The sequence below is a fragment of the Mesocricetus auratus genome, unplaced genomic scaffold (assembly GCF_017639785.1).
Source record: "Mesocricetus auratus isolate SY011 unplaced genomic scaffold, BCM_Maur_2.0 Super-Scaffold_100013, whole genome shotgun sequence".
In the NCBI taxonomy this organism is placed as follows: Eukaryota; Metazoa; Chordata; class Mammalia; order Rodentia; family Cricetidae; genus Mesocricetus; species Mesocricetus auratus.
Genome location: NW_024429196.1, coordinates 69,808,871 through 69,818,388, shown reverse-complemented (window position 1 = coordinate 69,818,388; position 9,518 = coordinate 69,808,871). Strand labels below are relative to the sequence as shown.

General features: G+C 43.0%; 1 long non-coding RNA gene across 1 annotated transcript; it reads right to left on the bottom strand.

Moving 5' to 3' along the window:
- LOC121143647 lies at positions 1 to 6,563 on the bottom strand. The gene is made up of 3 exons (XR_005880926.1): positions 3,831 to 6,563; positions 2,712 to 2,795; positions 1 to 394 (listed from the first exon to the last, which is right to left on the bottom strand). It is a non-coding gene; the product is annotated as an uncharacterized LOC121143647 (long non-coding RNA).
- Positions 6,564 to 9,518: the final 2,955 nt, after the last annotated feature.

Sequence of the window (9,518 nt, the reverse complement as noted above, 5' to 3'; positions counted from 1 at the left end):
TGAGTTCAAGGCCAATTTAGGCTACATAAGACTCTTGTCTTCAAAGTAAAACAAGATGGTGCCTGGTTGCTGTGTTCTTACTTGGCAGAAGGCAGGCCTGTTGGGCATTTTTGTAGAGCGGTGACCAAGATACATAACAGCAACAGCTTGAGAGAGGGAAGGCTGCATTCGGCTCATAGTTTCGGGGGTTTCGGTCCATTGTGATGGGGAGGGCACAGCAGCACTGTTCCATCCACGACAGGGAGTGTGGCGGGTGGCTGCTCACATCCTGTCAGGCCAGGAAGCAGGCTGGAACTAAGAACAGAGCTATGACCTCCCAAACCGCATCCTTTGTGATCTGCTTCTGCCAGGTAGGCCTCACTTCCAAGCAGGGTGCAAGTGCTTGAACATCAGCCTGTGGGGATATTTATATTGAAACATAGTAGAGTGAATACTGGGGCTCTGTTAGATTCCCCTGCCCCTTTGGGGATCGTGGGCCCATCCATGGGGTCATTTGCTCATTTCTCATGTCCTAACATCACCACGGCTAGGGTTAAGTTTCAACAAATCAGTTTTGGGAAAGGCGTGTTGAAACCATTGCAGGAGACAAGGTTTTGAGATAAGTTTTCCTTCCTTCTCTCTTCCTTCTCTCTTCTTTCACTCCTCCTCTTTTCCTTCTCTCTTCCTTCTCTCCTTCTCTCCTTCTCTCCTCCTTTCCTTCCTTCCTTCCTTCCTTCCTTCCTTCCTTCCTTTCTTTCTTTCTTTCTGTTTTGAGATAGGGTTTCTCTGTGTAACATTCTCTGACTGTCCTGGAACTTACTTTGTAGACCAGGCTGGCCTCAAACTCAGAGACACAGAAGTCCATCTGCCTCTGTTTTCCTGAGTGCTGGCATTAAAGGCGTGTACTACCACTGCCCTGCTAGTTTTCCTACTTTCTAAATGTCATCCAGTCCATGAGGCCCAGCAGAACAAAGGTCTACATGCTCAGTGGTCCTGGACCTCTTGCTGGGGGCGTGCCCTTGTTAGACTGTTGCAATTATCTAAGACTGTTACTGTTACTCTCTGAAAGCAGCATCTGTTAAGAAATGCTATGCCAGGCCAGGCGGTGGTGGCACACGCCTTTAATCCCAGCACTCGGGAGGCAGAGGCAGGTGGATCTCTGTGAGTTCGAGGCCAGGCTGGACCTACAGCCTCCAAAACAATACGGAGAAACCCTGTCTCGTAAAATCAAAAAAAAAAAAAAAGAAAAAAAAAAAAAAAAAGAAATGCTATGCCAGGCTGGAGAGATGGCTCAGCAGTTAAGAGCACATGGCCGTTCTTCCAGAGGACCTGAGTTCACTTCCCAGCAACCATATGCTAACTCACAACCATCTGTAATGAGACCTGGTGCCCTCTTCTGGCGTGCAGGCATACATGTAGCCAGAACATTGTATATATAATTAAAGAAATAAATTTTTAAAATCTTTAAAAAGAAATGCTATCCCTCCCTGCATCCCAGACTTAGGTGACCTCAAGGACTCTCATTGTTCATGACTTGTTTACACCTGGAGGACTCTCATCGTCCAAGTACCCGTGACCCTTATTTACTGTTCGCCTTTCCAAACACTGCCTTGGGAATGGATCACAAAACTGTTTGTCTCCCAGAAAGGGTGGAGAAAAGCGCTTTCTGTGACCTGCACTGACTGGCAGGCCTCCTCTAGCTTCAAATCATCCCACTTGAAGGCATCAAAAGCATCTGTCGGCTCGCTGACAGGACTCTAGCAGGGACAGGTCAGCTGTGTCCACCCCCATCTCCCTACTCCCCCGCCCCATCTTCCTACCCCCTCATGCTCACCCCCACTCACCCTTACTACCCCCATCCCCTCTCATCCCCACCCCTCCCCTCACTGCAGGACTAAGGGAGACTCTGGATCCCTGGGGACTGCTGCGTAGATCACAGAGCAGCTTATTTCGTGCAACGCCTCTGCATCTACAAGTGGTTGCTTCTAACATATTAAAACGTGGTTGAAGAGGTCAAATTTTTGTTTAAAAAGAAAAACTGGTCTGTACTATAATCTGTCGTATTACACTACACTGAGAATGCTTTCTTTTAAATGTCTGCAGAGCTTTTCATTATGGATTTTCAGAGTAATCCATAAACATGAATTAAGCAACTGCCAACTGCTGTGTGGTCCAGGAGGATAAACACAATCTATAGAGAGGAGAGCAGAGTGGCTGGTCTATGGCTTCTGGTCATATGTGCAGCACGTGGAACAGCCTGGTGTGGCTGGGGCGGGTCACTCTGAGGTGACTCTGCAGGTGTCAACTTGAGATGGCAGCTTCTCAACTCCCACACACTGCTTGTAAAACGTTGCTTTCAAAGGGGGAAGTCACTGAGTTGATAGCCCCTGTGGGAGAGACGCCAATGAAGTCTTGCTGATTCTAGGAGCGAGTTCACTGCATACTTTGCTGTGGGCAGAGCCCTGTCCCTGCATCAGAAGTGAGAGCTCATGAGTTCAGCAAAGCAGGGTGAGTGGTTGGGGAGGCATGACATGGCATTCACTGGCTGCCAAACACCAGTGCCCACGTAAGTCTGATTTCCCTTGCCTCTATCTCCCCAGAAGACTAACAAAGCAACAAGGGAATACCTCATTCAACTGTTTCTGTGAAAAACATCAACTCTGTTCATTGCAACAATACTTCAAGCTGGTTAGATCCATAGCTGAGGTGTAGCTCAATGGCAAAATGCTCACCTAACATGTGCAAGGTTCAGCTTCAATCCTTAGCACTCCCAAGAGGAAAACCATGGTGCACATAGCACACACCTCACTCAGCATCTGATTCAGAGAGAAAGATAAGAGGTAAACACAGTCGTAGTCTTACCCCAAGGGTGTACAGTTCAATGGCCATGGATATCAGGAGTCACACACAATAACAAACCCTATACACACTGGGTTTTCCCTAAACATACATGAGAAACTTTAATTCATAAATTAGACTCAATGAGAAGTTAATAACTATAACAAAACAGAATGATTTAAATATACGCATGGTAAGGTCCAACGGCGTAGCTCAGTTGATAGAGCGTTTGCCTAGCATGCACAAGGTCCTGGGTTCAATCTAGCACTGAATAACCAGCATGGCTGCACATGCCTGGCATCCCAGCACTTGGGAGGTAGAGGCAGGGGATGAAGGAGCTGGGCCTGTGAGCTGCTTCAGTGGGTCAACTGCTGGTCCTGCAAGCCTGACAACCTGAGTTTGGTCCCTGAGAGGAAGAGAATGAGATTCTTGCAGAGAGAGGGTCAATTCTACAAGTTGTCCCCCACATGGCAACCTCTACACACATGCCATGTACATACAAATAGTAAATAAAAATAAAAAACATTCAAGGTCATATTGGGCTACATAACAGGTTTGAGGCTGGGCCAGGCTGCAGGGAGACCTTGGCTCAAAGGAAGACATATGTAATAAAAATTTGCACTTTGTGGTCATTATTAACTGTGGATAACTTGGACATAAGCACGTGTTGCCACAACACTCAGTCTGATTGTGCAAATGGCTATTACATCACTAGCGGGCAGGTACTGTATACAGCATGGATATGCCAGATAAAATGATGGGTAAACCTATGTGGGACAGGGTGAAACTTCATCATACCACCCAGAATGGTATACAATCTAAAACATCCAAATTATTAGCTTCTGGAATTTCCCATATGATATTTTCTGACCAGAGCCAACCACAGGAAACCATGGAAAGATGGGGAGGGTACAAGGCAAAGACAAATCTAGAGTCAGCATGGGAGAGGAAGGGCTCTGAGTGACATGAAAACTCCTGAAGGATGGAGGGTAGACGGAGTCAAAGGCTGATACCTAGAAACGTGGTCTGTGTCTAGAGACGGGAGCGTGAGCTGTTTGAGACCAAGGACGATGACACAGCTGTTCAGCAGAAGTCCCTCCAATGGCCTCCCTATCTTATGCCTCCCAGAGCCAAACAACCGTGCAGGTGACAACCTCTTGGGGGAACACAGCTGGCTGGTCACAGATGGTCAGTAGACTGTCAACAGGAAAGGTATGGGGGGGTCATGTCAGAGAACCAGCTCAGAAGAGCCCCAGCCCCTGCTCTCTTTCCTGGAACTAGTAGGCACAGAACGGCTCACACCACCCATCCCACCAGCTCAGTGGCCAACAGTGCTCAGTGCTGCAAATCTGCCTGTGCCCCACAGAGGCCAATGAGAAAGATTGGACCAATCAGAAGACAGACCAAGGAAAGAGAGTGGCTAGTGAGGGAGAAACCAATGAGGGAGCCTGACTAGTGAGGAGGACTAATGAGGAAAATGAACAATTAGGGAGAGAGGCCAAGAGAAGGCACATCAATGCAGGGGAAAGAAGCGGGAGAGGGAGCGAGGAGAGAGGGAGGGAAGACAGACAGACAGACAGAGATGGACAGAGAGCAAGACTCACAATGCAAGACGGACCAATGAAAGCAACGGAGACCCTCTGGGCCCTGCTCGGTGTCCGGCTGTGATTCTGCCTCAAGAATCTCAGGTTCTCTTGCCATGGGGGTGGGGAACCAGTGTCATCTGGAGCAAGATGCAGCTGCCCTCCTTTTCAGGGCCAGGTGTAGGCAGATCATGCCCACCTTACATGAGCAGCAGCTCACCTTGTGAACAGAGTAAAAAGCCATGTGGGTTTCCTGCATCAGACAACTAACTTGGATCTCACCCTGTGGACCAGGCAGGCGTGTGAGTGTGTGTGCGTGCGTGCGTGCGTGCGTGCGTGCGTGCGTGCGTGTGTGTGTGTGTGTGTGTGTGTGTACATGCATGCTTGGCTCCATCTGGCAAAGAGATAATCAGATTCTCCCAGGAGACCAGTGACAAAGAGAAAGAGAAGGAGCCAGCAGCTCCCTGGAAAGCCCATTGTCTGGTGCAGGCCTCGGGTCGGTAGCAAAGGACAGGTCAGGCTGCTAACTGGACTCCACTTAGAACCTAAGAGCTGGAGTGTGAATCTCCAGGACAAACTGTGCTCATTGCTTAGGATCTAACCCCTAGCTCATGGTCAATCTCCTGGTCCTCTCGACTCTCTGTTGTGCATTGCTTTGTTCCAGTCAGACAGAAAGCGGGCGCCCAGCTACTGCACTCACATGGTATATAAACATACATGCAGGCCAGCCACCTATACACACAAAACTCGCTTTTAAAAATCAAAACATGCAAACTTTAACTTCTATTGCAGTGAGTTTGTCTCAGTCTCTCTCCTCTGGAGTTTTTTTCCCTCTATTTTTCTTTCCCAATCCTGTAGGTTGAGAAAACAAAGACATTTGTCCTGTGTAAAGACCTCCCTTCTGGAATAAGCTGACTGCTTCCACCCCATGTCATTTATCATGTCCCTCTGTCTCCACATTCCCTTGGTGTCTTAGTTAGGGTTTCTATTGCTGTGAGGAGACACCATGACCTGGCTACATTTATAAAGAAAGCATTTAATTGGGGCTTAAAGAGGAATATTAAGCTACACCAAGTATACAGGGAAAGGATGTCATATGATACTTTATTAGGGAGAAGTCACTTTCATGAGAAGCCGAGAACCTGAGATCAGTGCTCTACTGGTCTCCAAGACTCAAGCAGAACCCCAAGAGTGCCTGTGTCTCCTTTCCCCCAGCTCTTATCTCCTGTCCCTACTATGTACCTGTGACCATGCCCAAACAGGAGTTGTCAGTGGTACAGGTGTGTAAGATCTCTCCCTACAATTCCCCTTTTAGTCTAAAGAAAAGATTTACACTTAAAACAAAACTAAATTGTGTCAATATACAAAATATCTCAAACAGATATAAAGCATATATACATAGATGATAAGAATATTAATGCATCAAACATCATGAATAGAAACAAGACTTTACACAGTATGATGAATTACGATAAACAAATTATAAATCACCAGGAGATATAATAATCTACCTATCTCATCCTAAGCATATCTATCCCATATAAACCCTAAACTTACCAGAAAGATATGCCCAAGTCTGAACACCTCCTTTCAATCCCAACCTTAAACAATTGAAAACTAACTCAAACAGGTATAAAATATCCTGTAATATCAACAGTAGGGAAAAGGGGGCACAGTAGTCTCAGAATTACTTTCTGCTGAAATGGGACGACAATACTCTCATGTGATCCTGTAGGAAGAAAATGTTAGTGTAGTACAAGTCTCAAATGGACTAGCTACAACATTTGTACTAAGTCTCTGTTTGGCGGGAGATGCTTGATTGAAGTTCTTGTCTGAGGCTCTGGCCAGAGTGTAATAAAAATGTGCACCATATCAGTTAATTATTCTGGAGTTGTCTAGAACAATGTAGTTCTGAACTGGTTTCAGAGTGACAATTGTCAGTTCAGATACATAAAGTTGGATCAGGTGGAATCGATGAAGTGGGACCCCATTTTCTTTCCGGACTGTTCGAAGACTGCTGTTAGGAAATTGTTTGTTCTCTGTGAGAAATGCAAATGTTAATGTCAACAAAGAAATTTCAAATTTATATGTATGCATACTGGGAAAGGCAACAATAAGGAAGATAGTAAATATGAGGGAAATTAGACTTTCAGAGAAAGAACCAAGTATAGACAAATGACAGTCCCTAGATTTTTGTTTTCTTTAGTCTTACATCAATTGGCTTCTTGATATAATATAGAAACTCTGAATTTTATATTAACAACATGCTTGGATTTAGAGGAGGATAGCCATATCCAGCTCCAAAGCCAGTGTTGTTTTAAGTGAATTGAAACTAAAAGAGTATTAAGAAGTAAAGAGAAATAGATTTCATAAGGATATAAGTTGAGAGAATTAGACATTGATATCAAATATTAGATTCTTCTTTGTTTGATGGTTCTTTTGGCTAGCCATCCTCTCTTCTTTAGATATCTATACATGGTCAGTATCTTCTTGCCTTTTGGAGATGGGTTTTCCTGCTAAGACAAGAACAAAACACTTCCCTTTCCTTTTGTGAGGTCTCCTTACACCTTGAGGGATATGACTTTGTGGATGAGCTGTCGTTTTTCTTCCTCCTGAGGTTTCTCCTGTTCAGATCGAATCTTGATCAATTTTGATGGATTCCAAAGCTTTTCTTCTCCTGCGGAAACAAAGGCAAAACCTCTTCGTGAATGTAACACATATCCTGGTTTCCATACCAACATCATTACATCCTTGAAATACACCAGCTGATTTAGTTCAGAAGTTTTTTCTGTAGTCCATTGTCTTTCTACAGCTGTTTGTCCTTTCTTGTTAGCATTAAGAAAGCTTAGTGTTAATAAAGCATTATGCAATCTGTGTTTGGGGTTCTTTGTTCCCCCTGACTGTTTATGAAGCATTTCTTTTAAAGTGTGATTAGATCTCTCAACCACTGCTTGTCCTGTGGGATGGTATACCAGTTATGTGCTTATGTTATAATATTTGAAAAACTGTTCCAATTTTCTGTAGACATATGCTGGAGCATTGTCAGTTTTTATTTGTGCAGGTATACCTGTAATGGCCATCACCTCTAAGAGGTGTGTGATAATGGTATCATCCTTTTCAGAGCTAAGAGCATTAGCCCATTGGAACCCTGAAAATGTGTCTATTGTATGGTGCACATATTTTAAACTTCCAAATTCTGGAAAGTGAAACACATCCATTTGTCAAATTTCAATTCTGTGAATACCTTTGGGATTACTGCCTGCTGGTAATGGTGTTTTATGATAGAATGACCAGGTGGGGCAATTTCTTATTATTTCCTTGTTGCAAATCCTCCTTTAATCCTTTGCTATTAACATGGTGTTTATGAAATTCTGAAGCTTCTAGCACACTTCCTGTTAATAAATGATCAATCTCATCGTTACCTTGTGCTAGAGGACCTGGAAGACCAGTATGGGATCTGATGTGTGTAATATACATATAAGATGAGTTTTATTTCTGATAGTTTCCTGTAATTGTATAAACAATGAGGTTAATTCTGTATCATCAGGAATAAATTCAGTGGTCTCAATGTGTAAAACGACTCTCTTGCATATTGAGAATTAGTAACTATATTGAGAGGCTCTGTAAAATCCATAAGTACTATGAGAATGGTATACAACTCTGCCTTTTGGACAGAGTTGTAAGGGCTTTGAACTACTTTACTTATATTTCCTGATTTATAATCTATCTTTCCTGACTTGTTTGCATCAGTGCAGAATGTAGGGACTCCAGAGATTGGCGTTTTTCTTACAATACGTGGAAGAATCCAAATTGTTTTCTTTACAAATTTGATTCTCTCTGTTTTGGGATAATTGTTACTAAGGGTTCCCAAAAAGTTACTGCAAACCCTTTGCCAATATTCATTATCCTTCCATAAGGAGGAAATTTCTTCATTAGTTAAAGGTACAATAATTTCTGTTGGGTCCCTTCCAGTTAGTTGATGAAGCCTTAACTTACCTTTTAAAACCAAATCAGAGATCTTTTCTATATGTCTTCAGTTTTTATTCTGCTTATGTGGCAGAAATATCCATCCTAATATGATATCTTCCCTTTGCATCAAAATCCCTGAGTGCCATTCTCTAGATGGTAAAAAAGCCAGAATACTGTCTAGTTTTGGATCCACACAGTCCACATGTGCTTCTAGTATTCTCTTTTCTGCCCATTATAATTTTTTCAGCCTCAGCTGATAATATTTGTGAACTATTTAAGTCCTTGTCTCCTTTTAGAGCCATCTTTAGGTGATTTAAATCATGCCCTTATACTAATTGTCTGTAGTTGAGAGATCTCTCCTAGTAGTTTTTGAAGTCATTAAGAGTCTAGTAATGATCTCTCTTGATTTGTACTTATATATTTTAAAAATGCTTTGACTTCAAAATTTAAGTCTAGCCGGGCGTTGGTGGCGCACACCTTTAATCCCAGCACTCGGGAGGCAGAGGCAGGCGGATCTCTGTGAGTTCGAGGCCAGCCTGGTCTACTGAGCGAGTTCCAGGACAGCCTCCAAAACAATACAGAGAAACCCTGTCTCGAAAAACCAAAAAAAAAAAAATTTAAGTCTAAGGGCAGGTTACTTTGGAAAGAGGTTTTCTTTGTGTTTCCACAGAAAATGTAATGATATGGATACCTTCCAGACTAATATGGTTTGATAAAGCAAGACCCCCTGAAACAGTATCCCAGGTGTTCCAACATCTGAAAGAGCTGACAAGATGAAGCCTTATAGACTACAAAATCAAGGACTTACCTAGGTTTCTGTTTTGTCATGATTCCCATGGTATGGACAGTGCCCCCAACCAGCAAGAAGCAGTTTGGAATGAACAATGCCCAAATTCCCAAATATTGTTTATAAATTTTTGTTTTCATTTAAATGGGGTTGGCTATAAATGGTTAATGATTATAATCTCTTTTTAAAGATAAAGGAGGATTATGGTATAGAAATGAATATTTTGTCTTGGAATGGATTTTCATTTATTGATACAAATTTAAGGTCAATTTTGTGATATACATATATATGTATGCATATATATATTTCTCCTCTTGTTTAAGTATTGTGTTTATACTGACATTTTAAAATGTAATGCATAA